We start from the raw sequence: 22,287 nt of genomic DNA, 5'->3' as shown, positions 1-22,287 counted from the left end.
ACCAATACTGAAAAACATAAAAAGTAACTCGCCAGACAACACACCGAATGTGGCCGTCACATTGGACCCGAAAGTTTTGACTCGAGATATTGGGGCACATCAAAATTGGTTTTCTTTCCCCTCGTGTTTGGGTTTGGAGTGATTGGTTGGGTTTGCGTGCGCCGACTTGTACAAAGTGAGCTGTATGTAACTATACATCCAGGAAACGAGGAAAGAAATTTGGGGTTTTGATGAACGGTGAGGAGGTTGATGCTTGCAAGCCACGCATACCCTGCTGCATATGTATACATTGCCACGTGTGCTGTTACACCTCACCGTTGAGCACCCGTCACTTGAGGCTGACGCCTGTGAGACGACCATTGCTTCGTAACCCTGACAATGTGATCGATGTAGAACCGGCCAGCGCATAGATAAGTGATCACGATCCCCCAAAAAAGAAAAGGAAAAAAGATAAGTGATCATGATAACAGGAAACCAGCAAGCACTCATTGGGTTAATCAGAGGAGACTAGAGCATGACCTGTGACAGCGATGTAACAGTGATGCAGATGAAGAATAGCGACACCTGCTCCATCATACTACCATCTTCAGCTTAGCCTTCATGTCATAGTACGCGCAGCTTTTGGTAATTACTGTGCTCCGCGCAACCACCCAAAGATAGGTAGTAGCAGCAGCACTGCGTGATGCACGTGCCCAGTGGGCTGAGAATCAAGTCGTAACAGTACAGATAGGTCTGATGCTTGGGTTGCTGTCCGTCATCGCGGGGTCACGTGGATGTGGCGAGGGCAGCGTGCCCCAGTGGCGGAGTCGATCGCCGGCCTGGATGGCGGATGGAAGTGGTTCGCCCCGTGTGCCCCAACTCCCATGGCTCCATCGATATGGCTCCGTCACGCCATGCGATCTTGTATAAATCATTTCTACTCCTCGCGACCTCGCTCCCGCCTGGGATCAATCTCGAAATTTTTGAAGAAACGTACTGCCCATGAGATCAATTGCATCGACACATGCGTGCTATGGAACCTAATTTTTTTTAATTGCTATATAAGTGAAGAAACATTTTGCGTTTCGGTATCCAAGCTAACCTCTGTAATCGTCTCTCCCTCACGGCAGAACAAGAGCTTGTGTCGCTTGTGGCTATTTTACAGGATTTCATGCCCTCAGCGGGGGAAGATCAACGGTTCCGACGACATGGCATTGCCTTCTCCACCAAGCATGCATACGGCGCCCTCATGGCTCGGCCAGATAACGATCTCATTGCTCCTCTCATATGGAGTGCCAAGGTTTCTCGGAAACTCAAAGTCTTCGCCTGGCTACTCTTCAAAGACCGCCTCAACACCAGGGTCAACCTTGCACATAAGCATATAATCGATTCAGATATATGCCCCCGATGTGCTAGGCTATCCGAAGACTCCAGCCACCTCTTCATCACGTGCCCTTTTGCTAATAGGATTTGGCAACGACTTGAGCTCCTGCCACAAACCAACGACATCACAGACCTATGGGATGTCACTACTCCTCCTCACCTCTCTACCACGGCATGGCCTTCGGCCCTCTTGGCTTTATTGTGGATGATATGGGCAGCACGTAATGACATGGTATTTAGGACGGTCGATCAAAGCTCTGTAATAACCCTTAGGAACCTTATTTCTGCTTTGGACCTCTGGTCTCATCGTCTTGTGCAAACACAAGACAAGGAGGACGTTTTCTCGTGATGTTCCTACCTTTCTGCACGTTGCACCGTGCCTATGTAATTCTGTACTTACTGCCACGGCAGTTCTTTGAGTAATATATTCAGGTGGGGGAGCTCCCCGGTGATTCTAAAAAAAGTGAAGAATCCTGATTATGGTGACTCTTGCCTGTACTAAAAGAATTGTAGTCACCCTAGTCAATATATGATGTGTCTACGCATGAAACAATTAATTGTTGTAAGTCAGCTATGATTGACACTTATGATCTAGTGTAGCAAATGTTAGAGCATCCACAGCCGGACTTGCAAATCCGGCCCCTCAAACGCCCGCGGGTGCGCCCGGGCGCATCCGCGGGCACTGACCGGACACGTCTCATATGTTGGCTTCCACGCCCGCGTCCCTCATATTCGAAACCTCAAAACCATTGAACGCCACGTATAAAGTATAAAACACGATCAATTGCATCACCGGACAAAACCACATGGTTCATCGGCGGACGGTGCAAATTCGTAAAACGGGGAAGGGCGGAGGAAATCACCATTTCCTTGTCGGCCCCTTCCCCTTCCAGCCATCGGCACGGCTATGCCCCTCCTCCATGTAGGCGTCGGCGTGCGGAGGTGTGTCGTCATCAGAGCTGGAGCCGTCCGTCAGGTTGGAGGAGCCGGAGCTGCACCTTTTGCCCGACAGCGTATCTCATGGTGGGCCGCCTTCGTCTCCTTATTTGCCTCGCGCTTCGACAACTCTATGGCGAGCCGGAGCGTCTTGGCATTCTTGCGGCGGAGGCGCCGTGCATCTGTCTCCGCTGCCGTGAGAGAGTGGCAGAGGACCGACACGAGGAGCGCGGCCTCAGGATTGACCTGCGCGCGCGCGGACATCGCCTCCCCTGCCGTTGCCCTTTCCATCGAATGGGTTCGGAGGGGATCGAAAGTGGAGTGGACGGAGAGGGGGCTGAAATGGAGTTCGGATTGACTACAATCTAGGATTTTTTGGATGGAGATTTTGTGGGCCACGCGTGGGCCAGGCTGGGCCAAGGCGACGTGGCGCACGCGCCCGGGTCGCCCCATATCCGCCCCATATTTGGGCTGGATATGAGGGGCGCCGAACAACCCAGGCGTTTGAGGATGGTTTAAAGCCCCCGTCTGGGTCGGGTTTTCACGACCGGTCAGTGACGCACCATCTGCCCGGGCATTTGGGAGCGGTTTGGGATGCCCGGCTGTAGACGCTCTTAGTAGCACAAAATAGGCCCAATACACATGTTTGATTCTGAGTAATAGACCATATGTACTCTTTGTAATTCAGAAATTTTTAAAAAATTGGTAAATGAAGAAATGTGTTAGGATATAACACCTACCAAATCTGAAGAAAGAGAGATAGTTTACACATACTTGTGTTCCTTGATTACAAGATGATGTCTCCTGAAAACAGGATTAACCACTAAGTTGCGCGAATTTCTTTATGAATCGTCAGTTTAACTTGATGATCAATCTTATGGTATTATAATGATGTTGCAAAAGATTATCTTAAAGGCATTCAGAAGTTTCCTTCCCGGTAGACGATTTCAACGACCAGAGTGAATAAAAAATATATGTATATTGAGTATTATCTTGATCTTTATATTAAGGGGCCCAAATTTTAGTTTCGCACCAGGCCCCCAAAATCTCAAGACCGACCCTTCCCGCCAGTCCTCTGACCCCTGCCACTCGCTCATCCCTCTATACTCCTCCGGTGATCCCCAATATTCCCCTGGTCGGCGTTGTCATGAAGATGAGTTGTGCCGGCAGCTTGAGCATGAGTGGGACAAGGGCGACCGTGATCCCCACGGCAGAAGAAGCAACTCCTAGTGGGATGGCCGCGCCCACTGCCCTTCGCTCTGCGGTGGTCACCTTGGTGTCACTCCTCGTTGTGGCCTCGTCCCTGCGATGGGAGGAAGGGGGTTGGAACACCAACCCTAACCACCCAAATATTGCTCTTTGGAATAACTGTTGCCACCTCCTTACAAGTCACCTCGGAGGCAACCAACACGGGGGAAGAAGACAATTGTTACAAGTGTGGCTTACCAGGCCAGTACCAGGATGTGTTTGGTTCGGCGCGTCGAGCATCTGATCGAAGGTGACTTGGGCTGCCATTGCCTCCCGCCGGTTCGCTGGTGCCGGCTGCTGCCCTGATCAGCCGGCTGCTCCTCCTAGACGGCTGGGACTTGCCGACTGCTGCAGCAGTTGTCCGGCTGCTCGCCCTTCCGCTTGTTGTTGTCGTTCTGCTGCCGCCTCGAGGAACCAGAGCCGACGTCTCCAACTGGCCAGGGGTTAGCCGGCTGGTCCTAGATCGCCTTGCTGACTGCGTCGAGCCAGATCTGCGCTCGCATCGCGGAGTTGGACGTAGCGTACTTGTCCGTTGTGGCCATGAGATCTGCCATGGTCGTCGGCTTCGAGCGCATGAGCTTGTGCTTGAGCATGGTGCTGTCTCGGCACCCTTCAGTGAAGTACTGGATCGCTTGTACCTCATGGACTCCTTCGTAGGAGTTGCATGATGCGGCTTGAACTACGTCGGTTTTTCCCCAAAGAGGAAGGGATGATGCAGCACAACTACGGTAGGTATTTCCCTCAGTGATGAGACCAAGGTTATCGAACCAGTAGGAGAACCACGCAACACCACGTCAACAACTCCTGCACACAAAGAACAAATACTTGCAACCCGGCGTAAGAGAGGGGTTGTCAATCCCTCACGGGTAAAAGGATAGGTAAAATTGTACTAGATTGGATAAATAGATCTCGCGGGAACGCGAAATCAAATAAATGATAATAAATTGCAGCAAGGTATTTTTGTATTTTTGGATTAATAGATCTGAAAATATAAGCGAATAAAAATAGATCGCGAAGGCAAATATAATAAAGAAGAGACCCGGGGCCGTAGATTTCACTAGTGGCTTCTCTCGAGAAAAATAGCATGCGGTGGGTAAACAAATTACTATTGGGCAATTGATAGAACTTCAAATAATCATGACGATATCCAGGCAATGATCATTATATAGGCATCACGTCCAAGATTAGTAGACCGACTCCTGCCTGCATCTACTACTATTACTCCACACATCGACCGCTATCCAGCATGCATCTAGTGTATTAAGTTCATGGAGAAACGAAGTAATGCAATAAGAACGATGACCCCGTCTTGTTACCTTTAATAGCAACGATACATACGTGTCGGCTCCCCTTCTGTCACTGGGATCAAGCACGTTAAGATCGAACCCATCACAAAGCACCTCTTCCCATGGCAAGAAAAATCGATCTAGTTGGCCTAACTAAACCAAAGATTCGAAGAAGAAATACGAGGCTATAAGTAATCATGCATATAATAGATCAAAGAAGACGCAAATAACTTTCATGGATAAAAACATAGATCTGATCATAAACTCAAAGTTCATCAGATCCCAACAAACACACCGCAAAAAGCGTTACATCAAATAGATCTCCAAGAGACCATTGTATTGAGAATCAAAAGAGAGAGAGGAATCCATCTAGCTACGAACTACGGACCCGTAGGTCTACAATGAACTACTCACGCATCATCGGAGAGGCACCAATGAGGATGATGAACCCCTCCATGATGGTGTCTAGATTGGATCTGGTGGTTCTGGAACTTGCGGCGGCTGGAATTAATTTTCGTCGACTCCCCTAGGGTTTCTGGAATATTGGTGTATTTATAGAGCAAAGTGTTGGAAATATGCCCTAGAGGCAATAATAAATGGTTATTATTATATTTCTTTGTTCATGGTAATTGTCTATTATTCATGCTATAATTGTATTATCCGGAAATCGTAATACATGTGTGAATACATAGACCACAAAGTGTCCCTAGTAAGCCTCTAGTTCACTAGCTCGTTGATCGACATATAGTCATGGTTTCCTAACTATGGACATTGGATGTCATTGATAACGGGATCACATCATTAGGAGAATGATGTGATGGACAAGACCCAATCCTAAGCATAGCATAAAAGATCGTGTAGTTTCGTTTGCTAGAGCTTTTCCAATGTCAAGTATCTTTTCCTCAGACCATGAGATCGTGCAACTCCCGGATACCGTAGGAGTGCTTTGGGTGTGCCAAACTTCACAACGTAACTGGGTGACTATAAAGGTGCACTACGGGTATCTCCGAAAGTGTCTGTTGGGTTGGCACGGATCGAGACTGGGATTTGTCACTCCGTGTGACGGAGAGGTATCTCTGGGCCCACTCGGTAATGCATCATCATAATGAGCTCAATGTGACTAAGGCGTTAGTCACGGGATCATGCATTGCGGTACGAGTAAAGAGACTTGCCGGTAACGAGATTGAACAAGGTATTGGGATACCGACGATCGAATCTCGGGCAAGTAACATACCGATTGACAAAGGGAATTGTATACGGGATTGATTGAATCCTCGACACCGTGGTTCATCCGATGAGATCATCGCGGAACATGTGGGAGCCAACATGGGTATCCAGATCCCGCTGTTGGTTATTGACCGGAGAGGCGTCTCGGTCATGTCTGCATGTCTCCCGAACCCGTAGGGTCTACACACTTAAGGTTCGGTGACGCTAGGGTTGTAGAGATATATGTATGCGGAAACCCGAAAGTTGTTTGGAGTCCCGGATGAGATCCCGGACGTCACGAGAGGTTCCGGAATGGTCCAGAGGTGAAGAATTATATATAGGAAGTCCAGTTTCGGCCACCGGGAAAGTTTCGGGGGTTACCGGTATTGTACCGGGACCACCGGAAGGGTCCCGGGGGTCCACCGGGTGGGGCCACCTATCCCGGAGGGCCCCGTGGGCTGAAAGTGGAAGGGAACCAGCCCTTAGTGGGCTGGGGCGCCCCCCTTGGGCCTCCCCCCATGCGCCTAGGGTTGGGAACCCTAGGGGGGGAGTTCCCCCTTGCCTTGGGGGGCAAGGCAACCCCTTCCCCCCTTGTGGCCGCCGCCCCCCTTGAGATCCCATCTCTTGGGGCCGGCGCCCCCCCAGGGGGCCTATATAAAGGGGGGGAGGGAGGGCAGAACTACTACAGCCTTGGGCGCCTCCCTCCTCCCCTGCAACACCTCTCTCTCTCTCGCGGAGAAGCTCGGCGAAGCCCTGCCGGAGAACCGCTACATCCACCACCACACCGTCGTGCTGTTGGATCTCCATCAACCTCTCCTTCCCCCTTGTTGGATCAAGAAGGAGGAGACGTCGCTGCACCGTACGTGTGTTGAACGCGGAGGTGCCGTCCGTTCGGCACTCGGTCATCGGTGATTTGGATCACGGCGAGTACGACTCTGTCATCCACGTTCATTGGAACGCTTCCGCTCGCGATCTACAAGGGTATGTAGATGCACTCCCTTCCCCTCGTTGCTAGTATACTCCATAGATGCATCTTGGTGAACGTAGGAAAATTTTAAAATTATGCTACGATTCCCAACACAAAGAGGTGATGTCTACTACGCAACCTTCTTCTTGTAGACGTTGTTGGGCCTCCAAGTGCAGAGGTTTGTAGGACAGTAGCAAGTTTCCCTCAAGTGGATGACCTAAGGTTTATCAATCCATGGGAGGCGTAGGATGAAGATGATCTCTCTCAAACAACCCTGCAACCAAATAACAAAGAGTCTCTTGTGTCCCCAACACACCCAATACAATGGTAAATTGTATAGGTGCACTAGTTCGGCGAAGAGATGGTGATACAAGTGCAACATGGATGGTAGATATAGTTTTTTGTAAGCTGAAAATATAAAAACAGCAAGGTAACTAATGGTAAAAGTGAGCGTAAACGGTATTGCAATGCTAGGAAACAAGGCCTAGGGTTCATACTTTCACTAGTGCAAGTTCTCTCATCAATAATAACATAATTGGATCATATAACTATCCCTCAACATGCAACAAAGAGTCACTCCAAAGTCACTAATAGCGGAGAACAAACGAACAGATTATGGTAGGGTACGAAACCACCTCAAAGTTATCCTTTCTGATCGATCTATTCAAGAGTCCATAGTAAAATAACACGAAGCTATTCTCTCCGTTCGATCTATCATAGAGTTCATACTAGAATAACACCTTAAGACACAAATCAACCAAAACCCTAATGTCACCTCAAGTATCTGTGGGTATGATTATACGATATGCATCACACAATCTCAGATTCATCTATTCAAACCAACACAAAGTACTTCAAAGAGTGCCCCAAAGTTTCTACCGGAGAGTCAAGACGAAAAAGTGTGCCAACCCCTATGCATAAGTTCACGAGCGGAACCCGCAAGTTGATCACCAAAACATACATCAAGTGGATCACGTGAATATCCCATTGTCACCACAGATTAGCACATGCAAGACATACATCAAGTGTTCTCAAATCCTTAAAGACTCAATCCGATAAGATAACTTCAAAGGGAAAACTCAATCCATTACAAGAGAGTAGAGGGGGAGAAACATCATAAGATCCAACTATAATAGCAAAGCTCGCTATACATCAAGATCGTACCATCTCAAGAACACGGGAGAGAGAGATCAAACACATAGCTACTGGTACATACCCTCAGCCCCAAGGGTGAACTACTCCCTCCTCGTCATGGAGAGCGCCGGGATGATGAAGATGGCCACCGGTGAGGGTTCCCCCCCGGCAGGGTGCCGGAACAGGGTCCCGATTGGTTTTTGGTGGCTACAGAGGCTTGCGGCGGCGAAACTCCCGATCTATTCTGTTCTCTGATGTTTTTAGGGTATATGGATATATATATATATATATATATAGGCGAAAGAAGTCGGTTAGGGGAGCCACGAGGGGCCCACGAGGGTGGGGGGCGCGCCCAGGGGGTAGGGCGTGCCTCCCTGCCTCGTGCCTTCCTCGAAGCTTCCCTGACGTCTACAGCAAGTCTCCTGGATTGCTTCCGTTCCAAAAATAACTCTCCCGAAGGTTTCATTCCGTTTGGACTCCGTTTGATATTCCTTTTCTTCGAAACACTGAAATAGGCAAGAAAACAACAATTTGGGTTGGGCCTCCGGTTAATAGGTTAGTCCCAAAAATAATATAAAAGTGTTTAGTAAAGCCCATAAACATCCAAAATAGATAATATAATAGCATGAATACTTCATAAATTATAGATACGTTGGAGACGTATCAAGAGGCGGTCCGGGAGGCCACCGAGGTGGGCACAACCCACCTGGGCGCGCCTGGGCCCCCAGGCGCGCCCTGGTGGGTTGTGCTCCCCTCGGAGCACCTCTCAGGTACTTTCTTGGCCCATCTGGTGTCTTCTGGTCCAGAAAAAATCCACAAAACATTTTGCTGCATTTGGACTCCATTTGATATTGATTTCCTGCGATGTAAAAAACAAGCAGAAAACAGCAACCGACACTAGGCACCATGTCAATAGGTTAGTTCCAAAAAATGATATAAAGTTGCTGTAAAATGATTGTAAAACATCCAAGAATGATAATATAATGGCATGGAACAATAAAAAATTATAGATACATTGGAGACGTATCAGCATCCCCAAGCTTAATTCCTGCTCGTCCTCGAGTACAGGTAAATGATAAAAATAGAATTTTTGATGTGGAATGCTGCCTAACATGTTCATCACATATTCTTTTCTTTGTAGCATGGACATTTGGACTTTTATATGGTTCAAAGCAATAGTCCAGTTTTGACATGACTTTAATACTCAAGCATATCAACAAGCAACCACGTCTTTCAAAATATCAACGCTAAAGCAAGTTATCCCTAGCCCATTATGCTCATTCATTGATCCATTCATGAAACACACTCGCATATTAGCTACACCCAATGCTCAAGTATGATCATAGTGCCCCTTAGTTGGTGCTTTATAAGAGAAGACAGAGAATCAAAATTAAATAAAAATTGCATAAAGTAAAAGAAAGGCCCTTCGCGGAGGGAAGTAAGGATTTGTAGAGGTGCCAGAGCTCAAAGAGAAAAAGATAGAGATAAAAACATTTTGGGTGGCATGCTTTTCCTGTCAACGAAAACGATCGAGTAGTTCCCAATACTTTCCATGCTAGATATATCATAGGCGGTTCCCAAACAGAAAATAAAGTTTATTCCTTTTTCCATCATACTTTCACTTTCCATGGCTAACCGTATCCACGGGTGCCTTCCATACCAGCACTTTCCAAGGAATTTAATATTTGACAACATAAAGTAAATTCATTTTTCATTTCAGGACTGGGCATCCCTAATACCTTTGTCGTACTCTCATGCAATGACAAGTGAATAAACACTCATCTTGAGAATAACATATCTAGCATGGAAATATATCAGCCACCCCCTACAGTTTCATGAGCGGTACGAGCACACAAAAGAGAAATTTATTTTGAAAATTAGAGATGGCACATACAAATTTGCTTAGAACGGCAAAAGAATACCACATATAGGTAGGTATAGTGGACTCATGTGGCAAAACTGGTTTAAAGGATTCTGGATGCACAAGTAGTGATCATACTTAGTGCAAATGAAGGCTAGCAAAAGATTGAGAAGCATCCAACCAAGAAACGAAAAAGCTCATAAGCGAGCATTAAGCATAACTAACACCGAATAATGAACCACAAGTAGTATGTAATTTCATTGCATAACTATTTACTTTCGTGCTTGCATAGGGAATCACAAACCTTAACACCAATATTCTTACTGAAGCATAATTACTCATCAACATGACTCACATATCACTATCATCATATCTCAAAACTATTACAAAGAATCAAGTTTATTTTGTCCAATGATCTTCATGAAAGTTTTTATTATATCCTCCTTGGATATCTATCACTTTGTAACTAGTTTCATATGTTGCTTTTGATAAACTCACACAAATATAAGTGAAGAACATGAGCATCATATTTCTTTCTCTCGAAATAATTTAAGTGAAGCAAGAGAGAATTTCTAACAATTTACTAACTCTCAAATAAATCTAAGTGAAGCATGAGAGCATTTCTTCAAAAATACTAAAGCACACCGTGCTAAAAAGATATAAGTGAAGCACTAGAGCAATTCCATAGCTCATAAAGATTTAAGTGAAGCATAGAGAGCAATTCTAACAAGTCATAGCATAATTTTGGCTCTCTCAAATAGGTGTGTCCAGCAAGGATTCATGACACAAAATAAAAAGGAAAACAAGCAAAGACTCATATCATACAAGACGCTCCAAGCAAAACTCATAATATGTGGCGAACAAAAATATAGTTCCAAGTAAAATACCGATGGTTGTTAGAAGAAAGAGGGGATGCCACTCGGGGGCATCCCCAAGCTTAGTTGCTTGATACTTCTTGAATATTATTTTGGGGTGTCTCGGGCATTCCCAAGCTTAGCCTTTTTCTAATCCTTATTCCTTCATCCATCGTAATATCACCCAAAACTTGAAAACTTCAATCACACAAAACTCAACAAAACCTTCGTGAGATCCATTAGTATAAGAAAACAAATCACGACTATAGGTACTGTTGTAAACCCATTCATATTTTATTTTTGCATTATATCTACTGTCTTCCAACTTTTCTATGGCAAAAACTCTTCAAAGGAAACCACAGAATCATCAAAACAAGCACACAACACAAAGAAAACAGAATCTGTCAAAAATAGAACAATGTGTAGCAATCTGGATATTTCGAATACTTCTGTAACTCAAAAAATTCTGAAAAATTAGGACAACATGAGCAATTTGTATATTAATCTTCTGCAAAAAGAATCAACATTTTATCAGCTTCTTTTAAAAATGAAAATTATTTTCATGAGCGCAAAAGTTTCTGTTTTTCAGCAAGATCAAATTAACTATCACCCAACATGATCCTAAAGGATTTACTTGTTACAAACACTAATTAAAACACAAAAAACACAATCATAACAGTAGCATAATTGTGCAAACACTCAAGAATAGAAAGGAAAAGACAAAAATAAAATTTATTCATTGGGTTGCCTCCCAACAAGCGCTATCGTTTTACGCCCCTAGCTAGGTATAATGCAAAGATTCAAGTATTGTCATCTTTAGTTTTTGCAACTTTTGTAAGGGCCTTTTCAAACCCGGGAGGCTCTCTAAGCTTCCCCAGATTTTCAGGAAAATAGACCATCTTGAGATCCAAAATATCCAAACGCTTATTGCAAAGAGTAATCAGGGTATTCATTCGATACAGGTTCCCACTGATATGTTTCAGAGGTTCATGGTATTTTTGTAACTCAACCAAATGTTTATGCAAATCGCTCAACTTATCCAAAATTTGAGCACGTTCTTGAGCAAAAGAAATCCCCTTTTTTGGTAGGAGGAATTCCCCAAATCCCTTCTAGGATCTCATAGGCGGTATTTGCGTCAAGCTCAATAAAATTTCCTTTAGCAGCAAAGTCCAAAAGTTGTCTATGATGCAAGGCTAATCCTATATAAAAATTTCGAAGCAAAAGTTTTGCATCCCCTTTTAGATTGCAAATCCGATAGGATTCCATCAGCCTATACCAAGCATCTTTCAAATTTTCCCCTTGTCTCTGTTTGAAGTATAAAACTTCAAAATCTGGTGAGAAAGGAGGAGTAGTCATGCTGGCCATGGCAACAAAATTACGAAAACAAAGATAGATCTGACAAGAGAAACAACGAACGGAAAGGAGGGCGAATAAAACGACAAATTTTTATGAAGTGGGAGAGAGGAAAACGAGAGGCAAGTGGCAAATAATGTAAATTGCAACGAGATGAGATTTGTGATTAGGAACCTGGTAGATGTTGATGATGTCTCCCCGGCAACGGCGCCAGAAATTCCTTTTGATGTGGCTTGAACTACGTCGGTATTTCCCCAAAGAGGAAGGGATGATGCAGCACAACTATGGTAGGTATTTCCCTCAGTGATGAGACCAAGGTTGTCGAACCAGTAGAACCACACAACGCCACGTAAACAACTCCTACACACAAAGAACAAATACTTGCAACCCGACGTAAGAGAGGGGTTGTAAATCCCTCACGGGTAAAAAACAGGTAAAATTGTAGTAGATTGGATAAATAGATCTCGTGGGAACGCGAGATAAAATAAATGATAATAAATTGCAGCAAGGTACTTTTGTATTTTTGGATTAATAGATCTGAAAATATAAGCAAATAAAAATAGACCGCGAAGGCAAATATAATAAAGAAGAGACCCGGGGGCCATAGATTTCACTAGTGGCTTCTCTCGAGAAAAATAGCATACGGTGGGCAAACAAATTACTGTTGGACAATTGATAGAACTTCAAATAATCATGATGATATCTAGGCAATGATAATTATATAGGCATCACGTCCAAGATTAGTAGACCGACTCCTGCCTGCATCTACTACTATTACTCCACACATCGACCGCTATCCAGCATGCATCCAGTGATTAAGTTCATGGAGAAACGGAGTAATGCAATAAGAACGATGACATGATGTAGACAAGATCTATTTATGTAGAAATAGACCCCATCTTGTTATCCTTAATAGCAGCGATATATACGTGTCGGTTCCCCTTCTGTCACTGGGATCAAGCACCGTAAGATCGAACCCATCACAAAGCACCTCTTCCCATGGAAAGAAAAACCAATCTAGTTGGCCTAACTAAACCAAAGATTCAAAGAAGAAATACAAGGCTATAAGTAATCATGCATATAAGAGATCAAAGAAGACTCAAATAACTTTCATGGATAAAAACATAGATCTGATCATAAACTCAAAGTTCAACGGATCCCAACAAACACACCGCAAGAAGAGTTACATCAAATAGATCTCCAAGAGACCATTGTATTGAGAATCAAAAGAGAGAGAGGAGGCCATCTAGCTACTAACTACGGACCCGTAGGTCTACAATGAACTACTCACGCATCATCGGAGAGGCACCAATGAGGATGATGAACCCCTCCGTGATGGTGTCTAGATTGGATCTGGTGGTTCTGGAACTTGCGGCGGCTGGAATTGATTTTTGTCGACTCCCCTAGGGTTTCTAGAATATTGGGGTATTTATAGAGCAAAGAGGCAGTGCGGGAGGCCAGCGAGGTGGGCACAACCCACCTGGGCGTGCTTGGGCCCCCAGGCGTGCCCTGGTGGGTTGGGCTCCCCTCGGAGCACCCCTCAGGTACTTTCTTGGCCCATCTGGTGTCTTCTGGTCCAGAAAAAATCCACAAAAAGTTTGGCTGCATTTGGACTCCGTTTGATATTGATTTCCTGCGATGTAAAAAACAAGCAGAAAACAGCAACTGGCACTGGGCACTATGTCGATAGGTTAGTTCCAAAAAATGATATGAAGTTGCTATAAAATGATTGTAAAACTTCCAAGAATGATAATATAATGGCAGGGAACAATCAAAAACTATAGATACGTTGGAGATGTATCATTGCGGAGCTCCGTCCACCGTGTGAGATAGTCGCGGAGGGACTCGTACTTGTTGGGGAACGTAGTAATTTCAAAAAAATTCCTACGCACACGCAAGATCATGGTGATGCATAGCAACGAGAGGGGAGAGTGTTGTCCACGTACCCTCGTAGACCGACAGCGGAAGCGTTATCACAATGCGGTTGATGTAGTCGTACGTCTTCACGATCCGACCGATCAAGTACCGAACGTACGGCACCTCCGAGTTCTACACACGTTCAGCTCGATGACGTCCCTCGAACTCCGATCCAGCCGAGTGTTGAGGGAGAGTTTCGTCAGCACGACGGCGTGGTGACGATGATGATGTTCCACCAACGCAGGGCTTCGCCTAAGCTCCGCAACGGTATTATCAAGGTGTAATATGGTGGAGGGGGGCACCGCACACGGCTAAGAGATCTCAAGGATCAATTGTTGTGTCCATGGGGTGCCCCCTGCCCCCGTATATAAAGGAGCAAGGGAGGAGGAGGCCGGCCCTAGGAGGGGGCGCACCAAGTGTGGAGTCCTACTAGGACTCCCTAGTCCTAGTAGGATTCCACCTCCCATATGGAATAGGAAAAGAGGAAGGGAAAAAGAGAAGGAAGGAAGGGGGCGCCCCCCTTCCCTAGTCCAATTCGGACCAGACCAAGGGGAGGGGTGCGGCCACCCTTGAGGCCCTTTTCATTCTTTCCCGTATGGCCCAATAAGGCCCAATACGTATTCCCGTAACTCTCCGGTACTCCGAAAAATACCCGAATCACTTGGAACCTTTCCGAAGTCCGAATATAGTCGTCCAATATATCGATCTTTACGTCTCGACCATTTCGAGACTCCTCGTCATATCCCCGATCTCATCCGGGACTCCGAACTCCTTCTGTACATCAAAACTCAATAAAACTGTCATCGTAACGTTAAGCGTGCGGACCCTACGGGTTCGAGAACTATGTAGACATGACCGAGACACGTCTCCGGTCAATAACCAATAGCGGGACCTGGATGCCCATATTGGCTCCCACATATTCTACGAAGATCTTTATCGGTCAGACCGCATAACAACATACGTTGTTCCCTTTGTCACCGGTATGTTACTTGCCCGAGATTTGATCGTCGGTATCTCGATACCTACTTCAATATCTTTACCGGAAAGTCTCTTTACTCGTTCCGTAACACATCATCCCGCAACTAACTCATTAGTCACAATGCTTGCAAGGCTTATAGTGATGTGCATTACCGAGTGGGCCCAGAGATACCTCTCCGACAATTGGAGTGACAAATCTTAATCTCGAAATACGCCAACCCAACAAGTACCTTTGGAGACACCTGTAGAGCACCTTTATAATCACCCATTTACGTTGTGACGTTTGGTAGCACACAAAGTGTTCCTCTGATAAACGGGAGTTGCATAATCTCATAGTCATAGGAACATGTATAAGTCATGAAGAAAGCAATAGCAACATACTAAACGATCGAGTGCTAAGCTAACGGAATGGGTCAAGTCAATCACGTCATTCTCCTAATGAGGTGATCTCGTTAATCAAATGACAACTTATGTCTATGGCTAGGAAACATAACCATCTTTGATTAACGAGCTAGTCAAGTAGAGGCATACTAGTGACACTCTGTTTGTCTATGTATTCACACAGTATTATGTTTCCGGTTAATACAATTCTAGCATGAATAATAAACATTTATCATGATATAAGGAAATATATAATACTTTTATTATTGCCTCTAGGGCATATTTCCTTCAGTCTCCCACTTGCACTAGAATCAATAATCTAGTTCACATCGCCATGTGATTTAACATCAATAATTCACATCACCATGTGATTAACACCCATAGTTCACATCTCTATGTGACCAACACTCAAAGGGTTTACTAGAGTCAATAATCTAGTTCACATCGCTATGTGATTAACACCCAAAGAGTACTAAGGTGTGATCATGTTTTGATTGTGAGATAATTTTAGTCAACGGGTCTGTCACATTCAGATCCGTAAGTATTTTTGCAAATTTCTATGTCTACAATGCTCTGCACGGAGCTACTCTAGCTAATTGCTCCCACTTTCAATATGTATCTAGACCGAGACTTAGAGTCATCTAGATTTAGTGTCAAAACTTGCATCGACGTAACCCTTTACGACGAACCTTTTTGTCACTTCCATAATCGAGAAACATATCCTTATTCCACTAAGGATAATTTTGACCGCTGTCCAGTGATCTACTCCTAGATCACTATTGTACTCCCTTGCCAAAATCAGTGTAGGGTATACAATAGATCTGGTACACAGCATGGCATACTTTATAGAACCTATGGCCAAGGCATAGGGAATGACTTTCATTCTCTTTCTATCTTTTGCCGTGGTCGGGCTTTGAGTCTTTACTCAATTTCACACCTTGTAACACAGGCAAGAACTCTTTGTTTGACTGTTCTATTTTGAATTACTTCAAAATCTTGTTAAGGTATGTACTCATTGAAAAACTTATCAAGTGTCTTCATCTATCTCTATAGATCTTGATGCTCAATATGTAAGCAGCTTCACCGAGGTCTTTCTTTGAAAACTTCTTTCAAACACTCCTTTATGCTTTGCAGAATAATTCTACATTATTTCCGATCAACAATATGTCATTCACATATACTTATCAGAAATGTTGTAGTGCTCCCACTCACTTTCTTGTAAATACAGGCTTCACCGCAAGTCTGTATAACACTATATCCTTTGATCAACTTATCAAAGTGTATATTCCAACTCCGAGATGCTTGCACCAGTCCATAGATGGATCGCTGGAGCTTGCATATTTTGTTAGCACCTTTAGGATTGACAAAACCTTCTGGTTGCATCATATACAACTCTTCTTTAATAAATCCATTAAGGGATGCATTTTGTTTATCCCTTTGCCAGATTTCATAAAATGCGGCAATTGCTAACATGATTCGGACAGACTTAAGCATAGATACGAGTGAGAAACTCTCATCGTAGTTAACATCTTGAACTTGTCGAAAACCTTTTTGCGACAATTCTAGCTTTGTAGATAGTGATACTACTATCAGCGTCCGTCTTCCTCTTGAAGATCCATTTATTCTCAATTGCGTGCCGATCATCGGGCAAGTCAACCAAAGTCCACACTTTGTTCTCATACATGGATCTCATCTCAGATTTCATGGCCTCAAGCCATTTTGCGGAATCTGGGCTCACCATCGCTTCTTCATAGTTCGTAGGTTCGTCATGGTCTAGTAACATAACTTCCAGAACAGGATTACCGTACCACTCTGGTGCGGATCTTACTCTGGTTGATCTACGAGGTTCAGTAATAACTTGATCTGAAGTTTCATGATCATCATCATTAACTTCCTCACTAATTGGTGTAGGTGTCTCAGAAACTGGTTTCTGTGATGAACTACTTTCCAATAAGGGAGCAGGTATAGTTACCTCATCAAGTTCTACTTTCCTCCCACTCACTTCTTTCGAGAGAAACTCCTTCTCTAGAAAATTTCCGAATTTAGCAACAAAAGTTTTGCCTTCGGATCTGTGATAGAAGGTATACCCAACAGTCTCCTTTCGGTATCCTATGAAGACACATTTCTCCGATTTGGGTTCGAGCTTATCAGGTTGAAGTTTCTTCACATAAGCATCGCAGCCCCAAACTTTAAGAAACGACAACTTTGGTTTCTTGCCAAACCACAGTTCATAAGGCGTCGTCTCAACGGATTTTGATGGTGCCCTATTTAACGTGAATGCAACCGTCTCTAAAGCATAACCCCAAAACGATAGCGGTAAATCAGTAAGATACATCATAGATCGCACCATATCTAGTAAAGTGCGATTACGACGTTCGGACACACCATTACGCTGTGGTGTTCCGGGTGGCGTGAGTTGCGAAACTATTCCGCATTGTTTCAAATGTAGACCAAACTCGTAACTCAAATATTTGTCTCCGCGATCAAATCATAGAAACCTTATTTTCTCGTCACGATGATTTTCTACTTCACTCTGAAATTCTTTGAACTATTCAAATGCTTCAGACTAATGTTTCATCAAGTAGATATACCCATATCTGCTCAAATCATCTGTGAAGGTCAGAAAATAATGATACCTGCTACGAGCCTCAATATTCATCGGACCACATACATCTGTATGTATGATTTCCAACAAATCTGTTGCTCTCTCCATAGTTCCGGAGAACGGCGTTTTTAGTCATCTTGCCCATGAGGCACGGTTCGCAAGCATCAAGTGATTCATAATCAAGTGATTCCAAAATCCCATCAGTATGGAGTTTCTTCATGCGCTTTACACCAATATGACCTAAACGGCAGTGCCACAAATAAGTTGCACTATCATTATTAACTTTGCATCTTTTGGCTTCATTATTATGAATATGTGTATCACTACGATCGAGATCCAACAAACCATTTTCGTTGGTGTGTATGACCGTAGAAGGTTTTTATTCATGTAAACAGAACAACAATTGTTCTCTAACTAAATGAATAACTGTATTGCAATAAACATGGTCAAATCATATTCATGCTCAACGCAGACACCAAATAACACTTATTTAGTTTCAACACTAATCCCGAAAGTATAGGGAGTGTGCGGTGATGATCATATCAATCTTGGAACTACTTCCAACACACATCGTCACCTCGCCTTTTACTAGTCTCTGTTTATTCTGCAACTCCCGTTTTCGAGTTACTACTCTTTAGCAACTGAACCAGTATCAAATACTGAGGGGTTGCTATAAACACTAGTAAGTACACATCAATAACATGTATATCCAATATACCTTTGTTCACTTTGCCATCCTTCTTATCCACCAAATACTTGGGGCAGTTCCGCCTCCAGTGACCAGTCCCTTTGCAGTAGAAGCACTTAGTCTCAGGCTTAGGTACAGACTTGGGCGTCTTCACTTGAGTAGCAACTTGCTTGCCGTTCTTTTTGAAGTTCTCCTTCTTCCCTTTGCCCTTTTCTTGAAACTAGTGGTCTCGTCAACCATCAACACTTGATGTTTTTCTTGATTTCTACCTTCGTCGATTTCAGCATCACGAAGAGCTCGGGAAATACTTTCGTCATCCCTTGCATACTATAGTTCATCACGAAGTTCTACTAACTTGGTGATCTAGAGAATTCTGTCAATCACTATTTTATATGGAAGATAAACTCCCACTTGATTCAAGCGATTGTAGTACCCAGACAATCTGAGCACATGCTCACTAGTTGAGCGATTCTCCTCCATCTTTTAGCTATAGAACTTGTTGGAGACTTCATATCTCTCAACTCGGGTATTTGCTTGAAATATTAACTTCAACTCCTGGAACATCTCATATGGTCCATGACGTTCAAAACGTCTTTGAAGTCCCGATTCTAAGCCGTTAAGCATGGTGCACTAAACTATCAAGTAGTCATCATATTGAGCTAGCCAAACGTTCATAACGTCTGCATCTGCTCCTGCAATAGGTCTGTCACCTAGCGGTGCATCAAGGACATAATTCTTCTGTGCAGCAATGAGGATAATCCTCAGATCACGGATCCAATCCGCATCTTTGCTACTAACATCTTTCAACATAATTTTCTCTAGGAACATATCAAAAATAAACACTGGGAAGCAAGAACGCGAGCTATTGATCTACAACATAATTTGCAAAAATACTATCAGGACTAAGTTCATGATAAATTTAAGTTCAATTAATCATATTGTTGGGGAACGTAGCAGAAATTCAAAATTTTCTACGCATCACCAAGATCAATCTATGGAGTAATCTAGCAACGAGGGGAAGGGGAGTGCATCTACATACCCTTGTATATCGCGAGCGGAAGCGTTCAAGAGAACGGGGTTGATGGAGTCGTACTCGTCGTGATCCAAATCACCGATGATCCTAGTGCCGAACGGACGGCACCTCCGCGTTCAACACACGTACGGAGCAGCGACGTCTCCTCCTTCTTGATCCAGCAAGGGGGAGGAGAGGTTGATGGAGATCCAGCAGCACGACGGCGTGGTGGTGGAAGTAGCGGGATTCCAACAGGGCTTCGCCAAGCGCTGCGGGAGGAGGGAGGTGTGTCACGGGAGGGAGAGGGAGGCGCCAGGGCTTAGGTATTGCTGCCCTCTCTTCCCCCCACTATATATAGGGCCAAGGGAGGGGGGGGGGCGCAGCCTTGGCCCTTCCTCCAAGGAAGGGTGCGGCCAGGGAGGAGTCCTTCCCCCCAAGGCACCTCGGAGGTGCCTTCCCCCTTTAGGACTCTCCGTTTTTCCTATCTCTTGGCGCATGGGCCTCTTGGGGCTGTTGCCCTTGGCCCATATAGGCCAAGGCGCACCCCCTATAGCCCATGTGGCCCCCCGGGGCTGGTGGACCCCCTTGGTGGACCCCCAGACCCCTTTCGGCACTCCCGGTACAATACCGATAAAGTGCGAAACCTTTCCGGCGACCAAAATAAGACTTCCCATATATAAATCTTTACCTCCAGACCATTCCGGAACTCCTCGTGACGTCCGGGATCTCATCCGGGACTCCGAACAACTTTAGGGTTACCGCATACTAATATCTCTATAACCCTAGCGTCACCGAACCTTAAGTGTGTAGACCCTACGGGTTCGGGAACCATGCAGACATGACCGAGACGTTCTCCGGCCAATAACCAACAGCGGGATCTGGATACCCATGTTGGCTCCCACATGTTCCACGATGATCTCATCGGATGAACCACGATGTTGAGGATTCAATCAATCCCGTATTCAATTCCCTTTGTCTATCGGAATGTTACTTGCCCGAGATTCGATCGTCGGTATCCCGATACCTTGTTCAATCTCGTTACCGGCAAGTCTCTTTACTCGTTCCGTAACTCACATCATCCCGTGATCAACTCCTTGGTCACATTGTGCACATTATGATGATGTCCTACCGAGTGGGCCCAGAGATACCTCTCCGTTTACGCGGAGTGACAAATCCCAGTCTCGATTCGTGCCAACCCAACAGACACTTTCGGAGATACCTGTAGTGCACCTTTATAGCCACCCAGTTACGTTGTGACGTTTGGTACACCCAAAGCATTCCTACGGTATCCGGGAGTTGCACAATCTCATGGTCTAAGGAAATGATACTTGACATTAGAAAAGCTCTGAGCAAACGAACTACACGATCTTGTGCTAGGCTTAGGATTGGGTCTTGTCCATCACATCATTCTCCTAATGATGTGATCCCGTTATCAACGACATCCAATGTCCATGGTCAGGAAACCGTAACCATCTATTGATCAACGAGCTAGTCAACTAGAGGCTTACTAGGGACATGGTGTTGTCTATGTATCCACACATGTATCTGAGTTTCCTATCAATACAATTCTAGCATGGATAATAAACGATTATCATGAACAAGGAAATATAATAATAACCTATTTATTATTGCCTCTAGGGCATATTTCCAACACATATTACTTAAGAACTCCCACTTAGATAGACATCCCTCTAATCCTCTAAGTGATCACGTGATCCATATCAACTAAACCATGTCCGATCATCACGTGAGATGGAGAAGTTTCAACGGTGAACATCACTATGTTGATCATATCTACTATATGATTCACGCTCGACCTTTCGGTCTCCGTGTTCCGAGGCCATATCTGTTATATGCTAGGCTCGTCAAGTTTAACCTGAGTATTCCGCGTGTGCAACTGTTTTGCACCCGTTGTATTTGAACGTAGAGCCTATCACACCCGATCATCACGTGGTGTCTCAGCACGAAGAACTTTCGCAACGGTGCATACTCAGGGAGAACACTTATACTTTGATAATTTAGTGAAGGATCATCTTATAATGCTACCGTAAAACAAAGCAAGATAAGATGCATAAAGGATTAACATCACATGCAATCAATATAAGTGATATGATATGGCCATCATCATCTTGTGCTTGTGATCTCCATCTCCGAAGCACCGTGCTTGTGATCTCCATCTCCGAAGCACCGTCATGATCACCATCGTCACCGGCGCGACACCTTGATCTCCATCGTAGCATCGTTGTCGTCTCGCCAACTTATTGCTTTTACGACTATCGCTACCGCTTAGTGATAAAGTAAAACTATTACATGGCGATTGCATCTCATACAATAAAGCGACAACCATATGGCTCCTGCCAGTTGCCGATAACTCGGTTACAAAACATGATCATCTCATACAACACATTATATCACATCATGTCTTGACCATATCACATCACAACATGCCCTGCAAAAACAAGTTAGACGTCCTCTACTTTGTTGTTGCATATTTTACGT

Source organism: Aegilops tauschii, chromosome 3, assembly GCF_002575655.3.
Source record: "Aegilops tauschii subsp. strangulata cultivar AL8/78 chromosome 3, Aet v6.0, whole genome shotgun sequence".
In the NCBI taxonomy this organism is placed as follows: Eukaryota; Viridiplantae; Streptophyta; class Magnoliopsida; order Poales; family Poaceae; genus Aegilops; species Aegilops tauschii.
This window is presented reverse-complemented; position numbering follows the sequence as displayed.